Below are 22,818 nucleotides of genomic sequence, written 5' to 3' on the forward strand. Positions count from 1 at the left end.
TAAATGTCTGAGGTCAGATTTGAACTCAGTTCCTCCTGACTTCAGGGCCGGTGTTCTATCCTCTGTACCACCTAGCTGCCCCAGAAATATCATGTCTAGCCTCTTTTTTTTGGTCATGGCATTCAGATAGTTCAATGATTCTTACATTTTTTTCCTCCTTAGTCTGTTTTCCAAGTCAGTTTTATTGCTAGAAGTTTCTTTACATTTTCTTCTATTTTTTTTTCAGCTTTTTGATTTTGTTTTAATATGCCTTGTTGCCTCATGGAGTCATTGTTTTTTTATTTGATCCATTTAAATTTTTAGGGAGTTTGTGGCTGGGTGAGGATTTGTACCTATTATGCCAAGCTTTTAATTTCCTTTCCAATTCTTTCTTCCACAGCTCTCACTTCTCTTCTATTTTTTTCTTCACACACTCTCATTTCATCAGTAAAAAACATTTCAAAACTCTTGCTTCATTTCTTTCAGGAATAAGTTGAGTTTTTTTCTGTGATTTTTTTTGAGTCAATGCTTGTAGATATTTTGGAGTCTTCTGCATTTGTGTCTTCAGTGTCTCTGCCACCTATTCTTTCAATCTATTTCCTGACTTCAGACTTAATATTAGGGCTGGACTCTGTCATACTTTTGTACCTTTTTCTTTTTTTGGCAAGGCAATTGGGGTTAAGTGACTTGCCCAGAATCACACAGCTAGTGCTACGTGTCTGAGGCCGGATTTGAACTCAGGACCTCTTGACTTCAAGGCTGGTACTCTATCCATTGTGCCACCTAGCTGCCCCTGAAGGTGGCACTGGGTTTTTTTTTTTGTTTGTTTGTTTTGGGTAAGGCAATTGGGGTTGAATGACTTGCCCAGGGTCGCATAGCTAGTAAGTGTCAAGTGTCTGAATCCAGATTTGAACTCAGGTCCTCCTGACTCCAAGGCCAGAGCTCTATCCACTGCACCACCTAGCTGCCCCTCTGCCATACTTCTGGAGAGAAGGTCTGGGTTCCCCCTTGCTGCTTTCTTGAGGTGTTGAGTATTGTGTTATTCCAGGATCTCAGTGATAGATTGAGCATCTATAAGCTTTTAGTACTCCCTGTGTTCTGATCCAGGGCAAAGTCTGATTGCTGCCCTGTTAATATGAGCTCTGCAAGTCCCTAGCCTGCATCTGTACAAGAGAAGGCTGCTGCTAGATGCAGACCCTATAGGCCACCTGGAAAGCTCTGTTGGTTCAAGGTGCAGAATTTGTGAACCCCTCTTTGGTCTGGGACTCCTGCCCTGGTTATTCCTCTGCAGGCTGGGCTAGATGCTGAAAATGAGACCCTGCTCTGTGTTTTGGGTCTAAGCCATACCACTGCTGCTGTTGCAGATGACTTCTGAACTTGCTCTTTCCTCAGTATACTCTCCAACGGCCTTCCTACTCAGAATTCCACTCCTTTGTACAGGTTCCCTGCTCTGTCAACCCTGTGTCTTTGACCCAGCACTGTATAGTAGATGACAACACTGCCAGTTGGTACCAGTCCCTGTTGCAGGGCCCCAGTATGGGTCTAGAGGTATCCTTTGTGAGAATGAGACCTTTTCTTTCTCTGGTGTGCAGGCTATACCTAAGTACTGAAGTACTTGCAGACTTCCCTCTCAGTCCCTATATTGAACTGGACTGGATGAATGACTCACTATGAATTCTTTTGTATTTCTCCATCAGGATTTGGTCTTATGCATTTTCTAGGTCTGTTTGAAAAAGTTTGTAGATAGAAGCTTGGCTGCACTTCATCCATTACCTTGGCTCCATGTCCCCTGCCTTTCTATTTAAATTTTTTTTCTTTAAAAAAATTAACAGAAATCTGTCATTCAAAGGAAAGGGCTTCAATTTATGTTGATAACAGAAGAGGACTTTGGTGTCTGTGATGAAGGAAAAGGCATGAGTTGAAACCCTTGGTCTGTTCCTCAAGTGAAGAGAGAGTCTGGCCTAATGAAAGATCATCAGGGTTAAATAAAGATCTAAGGGAAGACTTTGAACTCAACTCCTGAGGCCTCAGCAACAAAACATAAGTAAATCAAAAAAAGTAAAGGACTTTTATGTTGCCAGGAATGACCAACTCACAAATGCAGAAGAAGAGAATAACTCAAAAATACCTACAATCAAAACTTCACAGAAAAAAAAATGTGCTAAAAAGAGCAATTAGAATTATTTGAAGAAATAATATGAGAATTAAAAAAAATAAAGGAAATGAGAGCTAAGGACAAGATACTTGTAAAAGAGATAAACAATTTAACAGAAAAGGAACAAAATCTTACCTCCTAAAAATCAGAATGGACCAAAGAGAAATTAATGACTCCAAGGGACAACAAAAATTCTTAAAACAATAAAAACATTGAGAAAATAGAGAAAAATATAACATATTTCATATCAAAACAAATAATCTGCAAAAATATCAAGGAGAAATAACTTAAGAATCATTGTATTACCTAAAATTTATGACAAAAACAGAATTTACTTTTTAGGAAGTTATTAAAGAAATCACTTTTTAAGAAATTATTAAAGAAAATTGCCTAGATATATTAGAAGGGGGCAATGTGAAAATAGAAAGAATCCACTGATCCCCTCCAGGTAAGAAAAGGTAACACCTAGGCATGTTATTCCCAAAGTCCAATTTTCAGCTCAAAGGAAAATTTTTTTTACAAGTAGCCAGAAAGAAAGAATTCAAATATCAAAGAAACACAATCAGAATCACACAAGATTTAGTAGCTATCACTTAAAAGAAAAGAATACTCAAAATGTCCCAAAAGTAAAAGGATAAAGGTTTATAACCAAAAATAACTTCCCCAGCAAAAGTGAGTATAATCCTGAAAAGAAAAAATGGATTTTCAATGAAATGTAGGACTTTCAAATGTTCCTGAAAAAATAAATGGGACCCCAAAAGGAACTTTGGCATATAAATACAGGAATCAGAAGAAAAATAAAAAAGTTAATAAATACAAGGGAACAATCAGAAGGAACTTTAGAAGGAAGAACTCTTTAAGGAAGAACTCCTGAGATCCTGGAACAAAGTACTAAAATTAACAGATCAAGGAACAGAGAATCAAACAATCTAATTTCAGAGGAAGACGTTGAACTAGGTGACACAATGGATAGAGTACTGGGCCTAGAGTCAGGAAGACCTGAGTTCAGATCTGACTTTAGACACTTCTTCCTAGCTGTGTGACCCTGGGAAAGTTGCTTAACCTTTGCCTCAGTTGTAAAATAGGGGTAATAACAGTTCCTGACTTTCAGTGTTGTTGTGGGGATCATATGAGTGATATTTGTAAATCACTTAGCACAATTCCTGGCATGTATTAGATACTATTTGCATTCTTATTCTCTTGTTCTCCTCCCCATCGTTTAGAATCCTAATGTCACAAGGATTATAGAGGTAGTCAGTTGAGATAGAAAAGCTACAAATAGTTTGTTGTGTTTTGAAGATGCTATAAGAAAAAAAGAGGAAGGGAGGAAGGATTCATTAGAGGAAAATGGAAAGAAACATGATAGAATTGTTAACATATATAATGAGGTATACAAAGAGAGCTATATACAGGAATATATATGAGGAAGGAGGTATCACTTGAACTTCACCTTCATCTAAGTGTTCAAAAGACAGAAGAACACATGCATATACAAGATGTAGGAATATGTGCAACTCACTGGGAATACAGTAGGAACAGGAATAAGGGAAAGTGGGGTATAAGAAGGAGAGTATATTCAGGGAAGGATAAGTTGTAAGCAAAACAAACTTAAGCTTGGAGAGGGGATAGTGAAGAAAATATTAAAAGGAAAAAAAAAGAGGGAAGAGAATCTTGAAATAAACAATGAGCCAGGAGTCTATATAAGAAAAATTGTAAGAGAATAGGAGAGAAGGAAATAAATAATTAATCAAAACTGAATGTGATGGGGTGAATTCACCCACAAAATGGAAGAGGTTAGCAGAATGGACTAGAAAGCAAAATATAATGTTTAAAAGAAACATGAAAAAGAAAGACTCACACAGTCCTAAAATAAGGTGTTGAGCAAAATTTATTATACCTTAGCTGAACAACAACAGCAAAGACAAAAGCAGGGGCAATTATGAATTCAGACAAAGACAATAGCAAAAACAGACTTACTTAAAAGAGACAAAGAGGGAAATTGTATTTGCTGAATGGCAATATAGATAATGAATTCATTCAGTAATTAGCATATATGCACCAAATGGCATAGCTTCAAAACATTAGAGGGAAAAGTAAATGAATTACAAGGAGAAATAATAAAGCTGTAGTAGTAGGAACATTAATTTAGTCCTATCAGTCTTAAAAAAAATAAACAAGAAAGAATATAAGGATATGAATAAAATTTTAGAAAAATAATGTATGATAGACCCCTAGATATTAAATGGAAATAGAAAGGAATATTTATATTTTCAGCTGTGCATGGCAACTTTACAAAAATCGATTATGTCTAAGGACATAAAAGCCTCACAAACACATTCAGAAAAGCAGACATATTATATATACATATATACACATATATATGCATATATATTATATATTATATCAGGACTTCACTGAATATAATAAAAATTATTTTTTAAAAGAGTCAGTGAAAAAATGTAAAAACCAATTGGAAACTAAATAACAATCCTAAATAATTTGTGGGTCAAACACAAATCATGGAAATTAGGGATAATTTCATTAAAATTAACAACAAGGATGTGACAACATTCCAAAATTTTTGGGATTCAGCTGAGCTGTCCTTGGGAGAAATTTTATCTCTAAATACTTTTATTAATAAAACAGAGAAAGAATAGATTAATGAATTGAGAATCTAACTAAAAATAATAGAAAATCAGTAAATTAAAAATCCCAATTAAACACCAAAATAGAAATCCTGAAAATCAAAGAAAATATTAACAAAATTTAAAAAAAAACCATTGAACTAGTAAATAAAACTAGGAACTTTTTAGTTTTTGAAGAAAAAACAAACAAAATAGATAAATCATTTGCTAATTTGATTAAAAATCAGAAAGAGGGAAATTAAATTATCAATATTAAAAATAAAAAGGAATAATTCATAACAAATAAAGAAGAAATAAAGAGTTATTAGAAACTATTTTGCGTAACTATACACCAATAAAACCTACAACTTAAAATAAATGAATATTCACAAAAATGCAAACTACTAAAATTAACAGATCAAGGAACAGAGAATCAAACAATCTAATTTCAGAGGAAGAAATTGAACTAACTCTACATGAACTTCCAAAGGGTGAAAAAAAAGAAGTTTAGGATCAAATGTATTCACACATGAATTCTAGCAAACATTCAAAGAACAATTCATTCCAATACTACATAAACTGTTTGCAAATAAATTAAAGCAAAAAAAGGACCGTTCCAAATTCCTTCTGGGCACAGATGTAGTCTTGATAAACCAGGAAATGTTAAAACACAGAAAGAAAACTATAGGTCAATGAAAATTGATTCAAAAATTTAAATATAATATTAGCAAAGTGGCTAAAACAATATATCACAAAGATCTTGCACTATGACCAGAACAATTTTTTTTAATCAACCCATTCAGTCACATTATTCTTTTGCTTGAACACTTTCAGTCACTCCCCATTGTCCACCTATTAAAGTACAAAGTCCCTTTCTTCCACAGTCTAGTAATATCCTATCTTTTTAGCCCTTCTTATTAGTTCTCTGCACGCACTCTATTCTTCAGTCAAACTGGACCAAGCTGTCCCTTCCCCACCCCCCACCAAATTAAAGCGTATATTTTTACTCTTCTGTGTATTTGATACCTGTTCCTGGAATGTTGTCTCTTCTTTTCTTTTCTTTTTGAGCTACTCATCCTTTAGAGCTCAACTCAAATGTCACCCACCTTCAGAAAGCCTTCTTTGATTCTTCATTTGTGAATTAATCCCCCCCACCTTTAAAGTCTCGCAGAATTTTGTTTTGCAACTTTTTAATGCATTTTCATGTAATATTGTAATATTGTATATATAATATTGTGTCATATTATCTGAGTGGGTCTTAACTTCCAACTAGCTGATAAATTCCTTGAGCAGTTTTATCTGAACTTTCTATCTCCCCTAGTACCAAGGACAGTGCTATGCATTTAGTGAGTGCTTAATCATTGTTTTTGTCATTGGAGAAATGGATGGGAGAGATATTATTAACAAGGAAGAGCTGATAAGACCTGGCAATTTATTGTAAGTAGAGGGTAAAGAAGAAATCAGAGGATCTTAGATTTCTATTCTGGATGATGGCAGTGCTGCTAATAGACATAGTGAAGTCATGAGGAACCTCAGGTTTTGGGGGAATAGTGAAATCATAAGGAACCTCAGGTTTTGGGGAAAAGGATGTTTATTGATAAAGTTTTGGATTTGGAGTCAAGAGATGTGTTTGATTTTTTGGCTCTATCTCTTCTCATCTGGCTCACTGTGGGAAGTCAGTTTGTCTCGCTGGGATTCTGTATCTTCTTTAAAATAAGATAAATAGTATCTACAGAGCCTATTGAACACATTTATTGTGAGGTCCAAATGAGATAATGTATGCAAAGTGCTCTGCAAACCTTAAAGTGCTATCTAAATGTCAGCTATTAGTTTGTAACAACTTCCTTACCGATTATGCACAGTGGATCCTTATTTCAGATCCTGTGACAAATGAAAAATGACTGCCATGGAAGAGATGGCAAACCCTGTTCTCCGGTAGGCAGAATAGAAACCCATCTCAAATGGGAGAAGACAATTCAAATTGCCTTTAAATGTCATTTAGAAAAGCATATCTTCTGCATAAATTATTTAAATTCCAAAGCTTAAAAGCTACACAAAGACTTTATGAAAACCTTGTATAATTGGGGGAAGGGAGTTGCTTTTGTGCATACGTTCTTGGAGTTTGGAGGCTTGTCCCACTCAGGCCAGAACATATTAGCTGTATGCATTTGAAGAGAAATGCCTGTTTTCCATGCATCTCCTTTTCTCTCTGGTATGTCAGGGGTTTGTGGAATAAACTACTTTGTCAGACAGTGAGCAGAACATAAAATCCACAGAATTATATCCTACTTATGAGTTTCCGAAAGATGGCTTTGAAACAAATTCCCCGGATAAGTAAGATGGGCAACAAGGCAGCTAATGTGTGTACACACATATAGTGAACAAAGCCTGTCTTCTAACTGTTTAAATAGCCAGAGGTAGGGAGAGAAATGGAATTCATAGTCAACAAACCACTGTTCCCATTGCTTCCTCCTCTGACTTTGAGCAGACGAGTGGCCTGACTCCTTCATAGGGAGATAGGACTAAGAAGGCTGGCATGGCCCAGACTGGAATATTTCTATGGGCAAGGGTTGTGTATTTCCCAAGGTGATGGATGAGTGCTAGTTTTGGAATAAGACTAAGATTCATAGTCTAGTTAGCTGACTTCTTAGTGCAAATGGGTTCTGTGTGTAGTGGAAAGACACTGTCTTTGAAATTGGGTTCAAATCTTAATATTGCCACTTACTGCTCATATGACAGTTAGCAAGTCACATCCCTTCTCTGTGCCTCAGTTTCTACATCTGTAAAATAAAGGAATTGGACTAGATGATCTCTAAGTTCCCTTTCAGGTTTAATACTATATGATTTTGTAAGTTCAGGCCCCACATAGAAGACAAGACTCTTAATGGGGAATGTTTCACACTTGTCATTTATATCGTGAGTAATGCAAGTCAAAGAGGGAAGGATTATGCTTGGATTGTGGATTGTAGTGGATTGGGGACACAGGAGCCAGGGTCAGGACTGGGCAACCGGGAGAATAGGGCTGGATTCACATTGGAGTAGCCATAGCTCAGGAGTATTCAGAAACCTAAGGTCAAGGCAGCTAAAGGTTAGAAAATGGGTAGTCAGAAGTCAGGAAATATATACGTACCAGAAGTCAATACACAGGTACCAGTGGTAGTGATAGAAGTGGCAAGCAGACAGCAACCCATGAATGCTTTAGCATGATTTAGCTTTAGGTACTAGCACACTATGTCCCTCTTCCTAGGTTAGGTATTAATATTTTAATGGGGGCCTTTAATGCTTTGACTCAAAAGCGTGTATGGGGGTAACTCTTACATGTGAATTTCAGGCACTGGTGGCAGGTGGGTGAGGGCATCAGTTCTGGAAGGGGATGAAGAGGTTTGCAAACTCCTTCAGATCATCCCTGGGGGGCACCGGCTACTCTGCCTAGCTTTAAAGGCAGCTCTGTGCAGTGGAGAGTGAAAGGGAAAGACCTGGTTTCAAATCCTAGCTCTAATATTAACTTGCTGTGGGGCCATGAGCAAGTCACTTAACTTCTCTGCAAATTCATTTCCTCACCTCTAAAGTGAGGATAATGCTACTTGTATTACAGGCTGATGCACAAAGTTGCTGTGTGGATAGTGTTTTACAAAACTAGATATGAATTATCATGTTGAAGTATATAACTGCCTCCCTAGTATTCCCTATTTATAGGTTCTATGAGATGCTCCAGCTTTATTGAAAAGTTGCTGCACACCATGCTCTGTGCTGTCCCAAGGACCCAGGTGGCATGGTATGGCAGGAGAGATAGAGGGAGCCTTATCTCAAGGGATCGTATGTATAACCTGTGGCCCAGAGTCTTTCCCCAAGATTCTGGACTTAAGCCCTCTTATGTATGATTTAGAGCTAGAACAGTCTTTGGAAATGATCTAATGCCAGGGGTGGGAAACCTGCAGCCTCGAGGCCACATGTGGCCCTCTAGGTCCTCAAGTGTGGCCCTTTGACTGACTTGAAGTTTGGAGTCAGTCAAGCCACACTTGAGGACCTAGAGGGCCACATGTGGCCTTGAGGACTCAGGTTCCCCAAGCCTGGTTCTAGTTCAATGCCTTCATTTTACGAATGAAGAAGCAAACCTAGTTGGAAGGAAGTTACTTGCTTAAGGACACATAAGGTCAGTAAGTCTCTGCTTCCGTAGCTCCAGTGGCAGAGAGTTTAGGAATGGCTCTGATGGGTAGAAAGTTGGATGCTGGGTCTTGTTCTGACCAGCATCTTTTCTCCTCTGCCACTGGACCTCTTGATGATACGAATTTAATACTTTATTATACACCTTATTGTATATTTTTCAAATTACTTTGAATTAGTTTAGTCTCATCTTCCCAAAAAGACTGTGAACTCTTTAAGGGAGGAAGAAAATTTACATAAATTAGAATAAAAGAATTTTAGAATGGAAAGTAAGCAGCTAGGTGGTACAGTGAATAGAGTGCCAGGCCTGAAGTCAGGAAGTCTCATCTTTCTGAGTGTACCTACTAACTGTGTGACCCTAGGCAAGTCTCTTAACCCTATTTGCCTCAGTTTTCTCATCTGTAAAATGAGCTGGAGATGTAAATGGCAAACCACTCCAGTATCTTTGCCAAGAAAATCCCAAATGGGGTCATGAAGAGTCTAATATGACTGAAATGACTGAACAAGAATGGAAGGGGATTTTAGAAATCATTTTGTTTAACTTCCCACTCACTGCAATATTGAATTCCATACCAAATATACTGAGAACGGTCAGTAAGTCCCTGCTTTGATAGCTTCAGTGGCAGGGAGAATGTCAAGCAGCCAATTACATTTAGGAATTGCTCTAATTGGTAGAAAGTTTGCACTTTCCATAAACCTTTCTATTTGTAACTTCCACTCATCTGTCTTGGTTCATTGCTCTGGAGCTACAAAGAATAATTTCACTCTCTCTTCTAGATAATGTTCCTTTAAATATCTCAAGATTAATAAATACATTTCTTCTCCACTCCAAGTTTTATCTTCTCCAGGCTAAATGTTCCCAGTTCCTTCAACTATTTCTCATATGACTATTCATTTATCATCCATTCACTTATGATTTCCAGACTCTTCATCATCTTCATTGACCTCCTCTGGATATGCTCCATATTGCAAATATTCTCTTAAAATTTGGGACCCCAGAATAAAAGCAATGGTTTAGCTTAGTGGTATTAAACTCAAATAGAAATGGTTGGGGATGGAGGGTGGATGGGAGAGGGTTGGCATTAAACCTTATTCAAGGATCCCTCTAGGAATGTGTTGACTTAGGAAACCACATATTACCATTATCTATGTTTTGTTGTATTTTTATTTATTTTTAAATATTTACCAATACATTTTAATCTGTTTTGGACTGCACTCAAGTGTTGTGAGCCAACATGTAGCCTGCGTATGGGTCACATGTTTGACACTTCTGCTTTAGATCATGAGTTCTTAGTCTTTTTTGTATCATGGACCCCTCTTGCAGTCTGGTGAAGTCAGTAGTCTGAGATAATGTAGATACTTCTACCTAGAAGAAGACTGGACAAAATGAACTCTCAAAGGCCCCTTGCCCTCTAAACCCTTAAAGCAGGGCATTTTTGAGAAACTGATAAATTTTACCAGCTCACAGTCCATCAACAAGTTTAATAAGCACTTACTATGTTCCAAGCACTACTACACTTTGGAGATACAAATACAAGCAAAATATAATATAGCTCTTGCTCATGAGGTAATTACATTCAAGTGGGAGAAGATACCATGAGAGTTGGAAAGCAGAGAAGCTGTTAGGGACTAGGGGGAAAGTGATGAAGTTTGAGAGTAAGAAGGAAAGCAGGGAGAGGAAGGAAGGACAGATAGTTTGGGCCCCTCCCCAAAATGAAGGCCTTAGGAGGGACTCACCAGTGGCAGAAGTGGGCTGCAGGGTGGAGGGAGGATCCAAGGTAAGAGGGCACTTGATGGGTGAGAGTAGTCTGCAGAGGCAGAAGCAGAGCCAGGAGACAAATGAAGCCTGCTGCAGAGGCTTGGGTCCTGCTATACCACTCTCTGCCTATATGTTTAGTATTGATGTTACTTCATTGTCTATGGTACCTTTTAGCAACATGTAGTTCCCTTCTTATCTCTTTTAATTAGGTCTATTTTTGCTTTTGGTTTATCTGAGTTCAGGGTTGCTACCCCTGCTTTTTTTTTTTTTAGCTTCAGCTGAAGCATAACTGCTACTGTTCCAGCCCCTTGCCGTTACTCTGTGTATGTCTCTCTGCTTCAAGTGTGTTTCTGGTAAACAACATATTGTAAGATTCTGATTTTTTATCTACTCTGCTATCTGTTTCCATTTTATGGGAGAGTTCATCCCATTCACGTTCACAGTTATGATTACTAACTGTGTATTTCCCTCTGCTCTATTTTTCCTTGTCTCCTTTCACCTTTGCCCTGTTCACCAGTGTTTTGCTTCTGTCTACCACTTCCCCACAATCTGCCCTCCTTTCTGTCAGTCTCCCATCCCCCTTTACTTAATCTCCTCTCCTCTTACTTCCCTGTTGGGTAAGATAGATTTATATATCCAACTGATTGTGTATATTATTTCCTCTTTGAACCAATGTTGATAAGAATAAGTGATGCCCATTGCCCCCTCTCACATCTTCCCCTCTACTGTAATAGGTTTTTTTGAGCCTCTTCATGTGACATAATTTACCCCATTCTACCTCTCCCTTCCTTCTTCACTCAGTGTACTCTTTTCTCATCCCTTAGTTATTTTTTGATGTCATTCCCTCAAATTCATCTTATACCCATACCCATACATTCTCTATATATTCCTTCTAGTTGTACTGTTAGTAGTACAGTTTTTAAGAATTACAAGTCTCATCTTCCCATATAGGAATGTAAACAGTTCAGCTTCAGTGAATCCCTTATGTTTTCTTTTCCCTTTTTACCTTTTTAGGTTTCTCTTGGGTCTTGATATTGGAGATCAATTTTTTTGTTCAATTCTGGTCTTCTCTTTATGAAAGCTTGAAAGCCTACTATTTCACTGAATTGCCATTTACCCCCTTTGAAGTATTATGCTCCTTTGCTTCCTGGAATATGATGTTCCATGACCTCTGATCCTTTAATGTTGCAGCTGCTAAGTCCTGTGTAGTCCTGATTCCGGCTCCCTGATATTTGAATTGTTTCTTTCTGGCTACTCGCAGTATTTTCTTTGACCTGATAGTTTTGCAATTTGGCTGTAATGCTGCTTGGAGTTTTTATTTTGGGATCTCTTTCCTGAGGCGATCAGTGAGTTCTTTCAATGACTATTTTGCCCTCTGGTTTCAGGATATCAGGGCAGTTTTCCTTGATGTCCAGGTCCTCCTTTTGATTATGGCTTTCAGATAGTCCAATGATTCTGACATTGTCTCTCCTAGATCTATTTTCCAAGTGAGTTGTTTTTCTAATGAAATATTTTCTTCTATTTTTCATTCTTTTGAATTTGTTTGATTGATTTTTGATATCTCACATAGCCATTAGCTTCCACTTGTCCAATTCTAACATTTCAGGAGTTGTTTTCCCCCAATTAGTGTTTTACTTCTTTTTCCATTTAGCCAATTACACTTTTTAAGGAGTTGTTTTCTTTGATGGATTTTTGTATCTCCTGTTCTATTTGGCTGACTCTACTATTTAAGCAATTATTTTCTTTTTCCAAGTTGTTGACTCTTTTTCTCATGATTCTCTTTCATCACCCTCAGTTCTTTTCCCAATTTTTCTTCTACCTCTCTTGTATGATTTTAAAGCTCTTTTTTGTGCTCTTCTATGAATTCTTTCTGGACTTGAGATTGCTTCCCAATTTTCTTTTGGGGTTTTGCCCAAAGGTGTTTTGACATTGTTGTCCCCTTCTGAGTTTGTGTCTTGATCTTCTCTGTCACCATAACTTTCTATAGTCAGATTCTTTTGTTGTTGTATTTGCTCATCTTTTGGGGGCCTTTTCATTTCTTTTTTCATTTGAGCTCTGTTTCTGGAGGGTCAGTGTCTCAGGTTTCTTGTGCCAGGAGCTACAGGCCCTGGCTGTTTACCTGGTGCTGCGCTGAGGTTGTGGGGTGGTGGGGTGGCTGGTGCTGCTGGAGGCTGTAGAGGTCTGGCAGCTTGCATGGTGCTGAGCTGGGGTCCTAGTGCTGGTGTCTGTCATATGCTGAGGCCAGTGGGGTGTTTTTGTGTTTCCCTGGAGCTACACCAAAGCACATGGCTGTCTGGCTACTGGAGGCTGCCTGTTTGCCTGGGGCTATGCTGATGCATGTGGAGGCTCTTGGAGCTGGATTCTGCCTGTTCCCCTGGCTATGCTGAGGCACATTGGGGGTCCTGATGATGGAGTTTGGCTGCTGCACCACACTGGAGTCCAGGATCTACTGCTGATTTGCTAAGGGGGGGCTTGCTGCTGGCTTCCTGGATGCTTCCTGTCCTAGACTGTGTTCCCCCTTTGCCCAAGTGAGACAGACTTTTCTTGATGATCTTCCAAGTTTCTTGTGTTAAAAGATTGTTTTACCTCATCTTTTTGCTGGTTCTGCTATTCTAGGATTTGTTTCAGGGTGCTATTTAATGGTTGTTTGGAGGTGAATATGGGAGAGTTATAGCTATTTACTGCTTTCTCTGCCATCTTGGCTCCCAGAAGTCTGTCTTTCCATTTTTTTAGATATATTTTCTGTTGGTTAGGGGCACAGTGAGCAAACCCATGGCCAGGATCACTTCACCTTCTAATAAATCAAAGGAGGTAATATGTGAAGGATAATTGAAAGGTGTAAAATGGTATATCTATGTAGGAATTATTTGTTCAAGCTCTTAGAGGACAGAGACTACATTTTCTCTTCTCTTTCCTTTGTCACTGCCATATCCAGTAGAGATCTGGACACAACGAGGCACACAGTGGTATTCATTAGCTGATTGTTTCCCCTATATACCTGTCAGGAATCAGTCAATCAATTAAAAAGCATTTATTAAGCACCTACTATGTGCCAGGTACCATGCTAAGGACTAGGGGTTCAAAGGAAGGCAAAAGACAGTCTCTGCCCTTGAGTAGCTCACAATCTAATGAGGAGATAACAAGCAAAAAAGGAATATGTACAAAGAAGCTACATACAGGATAAATAGGAAATCATTAACAGAGGAAAGGCACTAGAATTAAAGGAGACTAGAAATGCTTCCTGTAGAAGGTGATAACACCAGTGATCCTTCCTTCTCTTTATTCTCTGGGCCAGGGAAAGGAGAAAGGGATAGACACCAGGGGAGCTGCAGAGGAGCCGCAGGCAGATGGAGATAGGCAAACTCTCAGAAGTGACCAGTAAACAGGAACTGTAGGAGAGTGGGGGGTCTCCCTCCCCTTCTGCCTCCTCCCTGAAGCCTCAGTTTGGTTAAACATGTTTCTGCTTCTGGACATTTCTTTCCTTATACCAGGGCTTGTGGAATAACTACATTGCAAAGCATTGAGCAGGGGATAAAATCCGGGGAATTACATCCTACTTATGAGTTTCCAAAAGGCGGCTTTGTAACAGATTCCCTGGGATGAGTAGGATAAGAAAAACACCAGTAATGTGTGTACACACACAGAGTGAGCAAAGCCATCCCAACTGGTTAAATAGGAGAAGGTGGGGAGAGGAATGAATTTTTTCAGGCAGTGGATTATCTGGGGCCCCTTCCACTGTCCTATTGTGGGCAGAAGCTGCTGTCTGTTATGTTCTTGTCCATCTGTCCAGTCCCAGGATCATCATCTCCAAAAGGTTGCATGGGCAGAGGGCACAATGTTAGGGATAGTTTAAATCTGCCTCTCATGCCATAACTGAGTTCCTGAAAAACGGCAGACATAGTGGAAAGGGATCAATTGTCCATCGCCTCCTGAATAAAGTCCAAACCCTTTAGCCTAACATTCAAAGCCTTCCTCGATCTGGTTCCAACTTACTTTTTTTGCCTTACTGCCCCTTCATTGACTGTGCACTCCAGCCAAATTATATTCTTCGTTGCCCCTTAAGCTGGTCCCAAGCCTTTCTGCTTCTAGACCTTTCCCATCTACTATTCAATTTAATTTTGTTGTTGTTTAGTTGTATCTGACTCTGTGACCCCTCCCCTTTTTTCTGAGGTTTTTTTTGTTGTTGTTGTGTGTGTATGTGTAATTTTTTTTTTGACAAGATACTGGAATGGTTTGCCATTTCCTTTTCCAATGGATTAAGGCAAACAGGGTTAAATGACTTGTCCAGGGTCATATGGCTAGTAAGTATCTGAGGCTGGATTTGAATTCAGGTCTTTCTGACTCCAGGCCCAGCACTCTATCCACTGAACCACCTAGCTACCTCCTCAATTTAATCTAGTAAACATTTACTGATTGCCTCCAGCATTCAAGACATTCTCCTGAGTTCTGGGGGTACAGAAATAGTTGTGGTTTTCAAGGAGTTTAGTAAGCTGAAGAATACAACATGTATACAGATGAGTAAACATGAATGTGACACCCACATCCCAGTGTAGTTGGATGTTTCCTATGACTCTGCTTCATATGTGTAGGGAAATGTGACTTCTGATTGGCTGAGAGACTTCTGAATCTGTGAAACATCTCTATCTGTTTCTCCCTAGGTCGGTCTTCCTCTTTTTCCTCTGGACATGCCCTGGCTCAGGGGAACCTGTGGCCTCAAGGCCACATGTGGCCCTCTAGGTCCTCAAGTGTGGCCCTTTGACTGAGTCCAAGTTTTATAGGACAAATCTTTTTATTAAGGGGATTTGTCCTGTGAAGTTTGGAGTCTGTCAAAGGGCCACACTTGAGGACCTAGAGGGCCACATGTGGCCTCGAGGCTTCAGGTTCCGCACCCCTGGCCTGTCTAATAGAGGTTAGCAAGAGTTATACTCTTGGCCAGATTATTACCAAACGCTTATTACACAAAAGACAATCACGGAGAGTCATCAAGCATATTTAACCAAGCAGGAAGTAAAAGGGAACAGGGGAAGGTATTCATGATAGAGTACGTGGGTTCTTGTACCCGGGAGCAAGATACACTCTCAGCCCGACTGAGAAGAGAATGATCTGATTGGAGACATGTGCTCTTGGCAGTCTCTGGGGGTGCAGGCATTGTGAATCAAAGGACATGCTGGGGATGCACCTTCCCCAGGGCTTCTTCAGCCATTCAGATGTTTGCCCTTTTCCTCTCCTCTTTCCAGTCCCCAAATAGTCTGTCTGCCAATAGAGATTCCTATCTCCTCCGTGAATTCACACCTACCTCCTGCCTTCCAAACAATGGTCCTGCCACATTTTCACTCTGGTTTAGTTTTAAGATCTGTTTCAGAAATTCTTCACCCATTATCTGTTGTACATGTAGTCATTTGCATCTTTGAACTTCCTGTGCCTCTAGTACTACCTCCTTCCTCTTAACATTAAGTCTTAATTGAACTCTAAGCAAACAACTTATGGGATCTTATCTATTCCAAGGGACTCTGGGGGAAATCTTCTATGTTAAGAATGACCACTCCCAGCACCTGCCCTGGAATCAGGAGGACCTGAGTTCAAATCCGGCCTCAAGACACATAATGTGTACTAGCTGTGTGACCCTGGGCAAGTCACTTAACCCCATTGCCTAGCCAAAACAAACAAACAAATAAAAAAAGAATGACCACTCCCTAATGTCCTTAGGTTTGGTTTTGTTTTGTTTGTTTTGTTTTGCAAAGGGGTTTCTTTGAAGTAGACCGAAGTATCCTAGGCACAATGTACTATAAGTATCTTGGTGTGAGGACTGCTACATGAATCATCTGGATGCAGCTAGAATTGAGAAAGGACATAGGATCATATGATCACACATCTCAAGCTGGAAGGAACCTCAGAAGCCACCTAATTATGGATGAAAAAACTGAGGCCCAGTGGGGTTAAATTACTTGCCCCAGGTTGCAGAGGTAGTTTTCATCTGAATTCAAGCCCTCTGATATCAGGGCCAATGAGTCTCTTTCCTCTGTATTGTTTGCTTCTGTCTATAGTCTTGCTTAGCTAGGTGGCACCACAGTGCATACAGCACCAGCCCTGGAGTCAGGGAGACTCATCTTCCTGAGTTCAAATCTGGCCTTGACACTTACTAGCTGTGTGACCCTGGGCAAGTCACTTAACCCTGTTTGCCTCAGTTTCCTCATTTGTAAAATGATCTGGAGAAGGAAATGGCTAGCCACTCTAGTATGTTTGCCAAGAAAATGCCAAACAAGGTCACGAAGAGTCGGACGTGACTGAAAAACAACTGAACAACAACAACAAATAGTTTTACTTTTCTCTGGGGCCAGGGAGCAGAGTTGTATGGCCACCCGTGGAAACCTAAGAATAAAATCAATGAAGCCAGAGCCTAATAAACACAGAGGCTCCAGGATCTGGCTGCATGGCCATTTTGCACATTTAATTAGACACCATCCTTGGAGAGAAAGGAAGATGTCATCTGAGGGCCTCACGGAGAAGATGTCAGTTTGGTTCTGCAACTTCTCTCATTTCCCAGCAAGGTTGGTCTCATCTGAGGTCTTCTGTCTGAAATGAGTGATGGGAGGAGGAGGGGGCTGCAGTGTAAGCATGGGTACTTTCCTGAAGGCCTCTGTCAGGGGCTCAATGCCTCAGCTTCAAACTCTGCTCCCCGGGAAATCTCCTCTGATTAACCTCGTCCTGTGCCCGTAGCTCCTTTCCCTTTCCATTCTCCTTCCCTTTCCTTCTCATAAGATTCTTCCTCTTCTTTGATCTTTGTCTTTTCCATTTACTTTTCCTCCTCCCCCATTCTTCATTCTATTCTCTCCCTCCTTAGCCTTATGCCTCCCCCTGCATATCTTCCTTCCTCCGCCCCCACCCCAAGTTCCCCGCTGCACAGTTGGTGTCCCAGAAACATGAGGGAAGACTCTAAGACTCTCCCCTCCACGCTGAATTGCCTGTGGTCCTGGCCCATTTTGCCTTTCTCTTGTGCCTCCAGTCACATCCAGAATGCAGAGAGTAACTGCAGCCCCATGGAGCGAGGCATCCCCTTGTGGAGAGAGGAAAGAGAGAAGAGATGGATGGGAGGGAGGGAGAGAGACAGAGACAGAGAGAGACAGACAGACAGAAAGAGACACAGAGAGACAGAAAGAAAGAGGCAGACAGAAAGTGACAGAGACAGGCAGATAGAGAGGTAGAGAAAGAGAGAGTAGGAGAGACAGGAAGAGAAATACAGAGACACAGAGTAAAAAGGAGAGAAACAAACAGAAATAGAGAGTCAGAATGAAAGAGAGAAACAAGAAAGACTAAAAAGAGAGGGAGAGAAAAAGAGGAGGCAAGACCTAGAGGGACAGGAACAGATAGAGACAGACAGAGGGAGAGACAGACAGACAGACACACACACATGCACACACTAAGACAGAGTCAGAGACAGAGAAGAACTTTCTAACAATGAGGCCCAGCAGCAACCCTAACTAAGCTTGGACCAGCCTGTGCACCAGCTACAGCAGAGCTGGGCTAATTAGAGGGGCCGCTGCCGTCCCTGTGGTAATTTGCTTGAATGGAAGAAGTTGATTTTCTCTTTCCTTTTTGTTCTCAAGAATTCCAGTTTTAGGCTCTGGCAGTCTCTAACCACCACTCTTTTTGACCCTCCGGGGAAGTGTTTGCTATGGAAATATGCAATTAATATTGCAGCGATCATAATTGCTAATTATTAAAACAATGCTATCCCCCTTTTCCTGGCCTAGTTTCATGTTTAAAACCATTTAAATAACAGGGATGGGAGAAAAAAAAAAAGGAAAAAAAGTTCAGCAGCAGTATTGAGCTTGTGATAAAAGCTGGAATGAGGAAGTCCCCTTGGCTGGCCAAGGGTCCTGTCCCAGGGTTAGGAATAGGACAATGTCCTCTCAGGACCCCAGGCCTGGATTAGGCCTTGCACATAGCAATAGATCGCCTGAAAAGTGGTATATAAATCAAATTTTTGTCACTTCATTCTCTTTCCCTCCTTATATTCTCAGAAATATTTTTCCTCCATGTATGACTGATCTCTTGGGCTTTAGATCTCTGGTCTTCCCCTTTACCCTAAGCATTTTTTCTGAGCCTGGACCTATGATTTTATCAGTGTGGGAAACTCCTTCCATGGAGGCAGATGGGCAAGTGTTTGTAAATTGTAGTGCTAGGTAGTTTTAGAGGTTAAATAACTTGCCCAGGGTCACACACCAAGTATGTGTCAGAGGCAAGACCAGAACACAAGCCTTCCTGCCTCTAAGGCTGCCCCTCTGTCCACAACATTGCTCCTAAAGAGTGAGGGATCATTAAACAAATACTTCAGTGTAGTAAGAGACCAGCTATTCCCTTTGTGAAAAGGAAGTGGAATTGTTCCTCCCTTATTTCTTTGCTGTTTAAGTCTGGATTTTCTCTATTATTTTTTCTCAAAACAAGCCCTCTCTGTATGTACCTTTGTAGGTGGTATTTATATAGTGGGGTTCCTGGGAGATCCCAAAGCCCCTATTCAACATCATATTTCTCTCTCAATCTTTTCTGTTATTTTCAAGTTAATAAAATAAATGATCTTTGATAGATTATAAATATTTCTTAATACTTCAAAGCTATCATGGTGGGGGTAGGGGTGTACAGCCTCCACTGAGGCTAGTATGAATCCCTGGTTGAATTAGTAGATGATTTTTGAGGGTTGCTATGCTTGAAAAATTCATCATCTTGTGGCCAACCTTCTGTTTAGGAACCTCACTAAACTTAGCCAGGATGGTCCTTGGAGAAGAGACCAAATAGGCTACTTGGACTATGTTCAAAGCCATTCTAGCTTGGTAGCAGAGATTAGGCTCCTGTCTCCCTCCCCTGCCCTCTACAACCTAGGAAAATCCTTCAGTAGAGGATATTAGAGTGATATATATATACATATATATATATATATGCATGCATGCATGTATGTATGTATATATACACACATATATGTATATACACAAATATTCACACATATAATACATAGTATATACACATATATAATATGAACACAGAGGTATATATATGCATATATATATATATATATATATATACACTGTGTGTATAGATATATACACACATACATACATATTCATACACGTGTGTGTGTTTATATTTATACACACTTTCAGGAGCTCCCAGAGGAAAAATACATATACATATTAGTGATAGGATCTAGACACATGTATAAATATATGCATATACATATTGAATATTTTAAAATATCTATATAAGCATATATGCACACATGCATATGTCATTGTTCAGTTGTTTCAGTCACATCTGACTCTCCATGACCCTACTTGGGGTTTTCTTGGCAAAAATACTGGAATGGTTTACTATTTTCTTCTCCAAATCATTTTACAGATGAGGAAACTGAGGCAAATTGAGTTAATTTAAGTGACTTGCCTAGGGTCACATAGCTAATAAGTGTCTGAGGTTGGATTTGAACTCAGGTCCTCCTCTCTCCAGGGCTGGTGGTCTATCCACTGCACAAACACACCCCTCTATATCTATCTATCTGTCTGTGCATTCATCCATCCATCCATCCATCCACCATCCATCCATCCATCCATCCATCCATCTATCTATCTATCTATCTATCTATCTATCTATCTATCTATCTATCTATCTATCTATCTGTCTGTCTAATCTATCTATCTCATGTGTGTTTATATATCAAGTCATGTGGAGGAGGAACTGTTATTTATTTTAACGATAAACTTTAAAAGAGTCAGGGTCAGACTAGACAGTGATCAGTGACCAGAAAGATTTTGGAGATTTTGGCTGTCTTGGTGCCTCCTTGTAGCTTGGTAAGAAGGGGAATTTGAATATTTTAGGGGAATAGTGCCATTCCCCCCACGTGCTCCCAGAAAACATGGCTAGCTCCAAACTATGAAGCCTGTCCTGCTCCATCACCACTGTTCTTCTTCCTTCTTCCCATGCCACATCAAGCTCACTCATTTGTTTGTTTATTAATTCATTCGTTCAATAGTTCACTACCTACTATATGCAAGGCATTATATTAAGATGCCCCAGCCTGTATCCCCTTTTACTAACTAGTTCCAGATTATGTTGTTAACTGCCAACAAAGATGTTGGTTCGTAAAGGTTTAAGGTGTTACCCTTGCCAAAGACACTTTCTTCTTTGTAAGGGAAACTTGGAATTTTGAAGGCTATTCTAAAGATATCAAGTTATAAAGGTAGATAATTAGGCAGTAGCCTTATCTGGGAAAGTTAGGTGGTGTAATGGCTAGAGTATCAGGCCTGGAGTAAGGAAGACTCATCTTCCTGAGTTCAAATCTGGCCTCAGACACTTACTATCTGTGTGACCCTGGGCAAGTCACTTAACCCTGTTTGTTCCAACTTCCTCATCTGGAAAATGAGCTTGGGAAGGAAATGGCAAACCACTCCAGTATCTTTGCCAAGAAAACCCCAAATGGGGTCACAAAGAGTCAGATAAGATTGAAACAACCGAACAACAACACATGTATATATACATATAAGTATGTATATGCATATACACACATGTGTACACACTCATACGTATTCTTTTTCTTTATTTATGTATGTATACAAGCACATATATACATGTTGTATACACATATACACATGTAGATTTAAGAATTGTGTATTTATAATTATATATATATATATACATATACATATACATACATGTGTTATTCAAATAACTCTGAGAATTCACTGCACAAATGAGTCATCCTGCAAAATTGTGGGAGGTATAATTGCAAGAAAGGCCTTTGAGATGGTAGGTGTACAGTGAAATTTAAGTTTCCAAGGAAGTGCCATTTGCATGGGATACTTTTTCTGTTGGCAAGAAGTCTTTTTCTTTTATCATTTAATAACCATAGCTCCTGCATAAAACTGTCTTGAAATGCTCAATGAAGCAATTTCCCCCACTCTTATCATTGAGGTTTCTCTAGCAATTCACCATTAGTTCATCTCAAGTTTGGATTTACTCTTGCTCCCTACTGCTAAATGCATGACTGGTATTTGATCTATATGTTACAGAAAGCAGAGGATAAGTAAATTCATGAATTGAGATTTCTGATTATATATCCATTGTGAAGGATAATCATGTGTTAGCTTAAGTAAGTCCCTGGACTTTGACGAGACACTGATACATAAAAATGTTGACAAGGACTGGGTGCCTGCTATGAAATACAAACCTGTGGGATATTATAAAACGCTTGTGGAATTCAAACATATTTACATTCATTTATGGGAATAATAATTTCATGTAATAATTCACATTTATATGATACCTTAAAATTTACAAAACACTTTGCTCACAACAGGACTGTAAGGCAGGTACTGTTACAACTGTTACGATTTTTATTTTACAGATAAAGAAATAAAGGCTCGGAATGTTAAGTGATTTGGTCATAGCCATATTGGCTAGTAACTGACCTCAGAAATGAACTCATGTCTTCTAATTCACTGAAGCAACTCCATGCTTCTTTTTCTACAAAACACCTCCTTTATGAGGACAGAATATTTAACAAAAACAAATAAATGATTAGACTTGCCAATAGAAGTCATAAGAGCCTTATTTCATGAATTAGTTTCCTAATTATTTTTCTCAGCAGCAAATATTTGTCATAGTCATTTATTTTTTTAAGGTGCTTAAAAAAAGTTTATTGCTGTTTTTTTCTCCTGCCTTTGCCCCTTCTTAGTAATGCTGTCCCCTTTTAAATTCCTCTTGTAAGAAAGAAAAATAGTTAACCAAAAGCATCCCGACAACCGCATTTGACAGTGTCTGCAGTATTCTGCACCATGAAAGGAAGGAGGTATATTCCATCACTGATATTCTGGAATCAGGATTGGTCATGGCATTCCATTCAATGTCCTTTAGCATTTTTTCATTTGAATTATCATGTATACTGTTCGGTTGGTTCTCTCTTTGCCTTGCTTCAGTTTTTTTCAGTCGTCTTAAGTAATTATTTTTCTTCCCTCCCATCCCCTAATTCCACTGAAAAAGAAAACTTTTGTAACAAATATGCATACTCAAGCAAAAAGAATTTCCATAATGGCTGTGTGAAAATTGTTTCGCGTTTCATTGTTTGAAATCAAAGTTGATCATTGGATTTATCA

This window comes from Phascolarctos cinereus, unplaced genomic scaffold (assembly GCF_003287225.1).
Source record: "Phascolarctos cinereus isolate Bilbo 61053 unplaced genomic scaffold, phaCin_HiC Scaffold_4;HRSCAF=312, whole genome shotgun sequence".
Taxonomy (NCBI): domain Eukaryota; kingdom Metazoa; phylum Chordata; class Mammalia; order Diprotodontia; family Phascolarctidae; genus Phascolarctos; species Phascolarctos cinereus.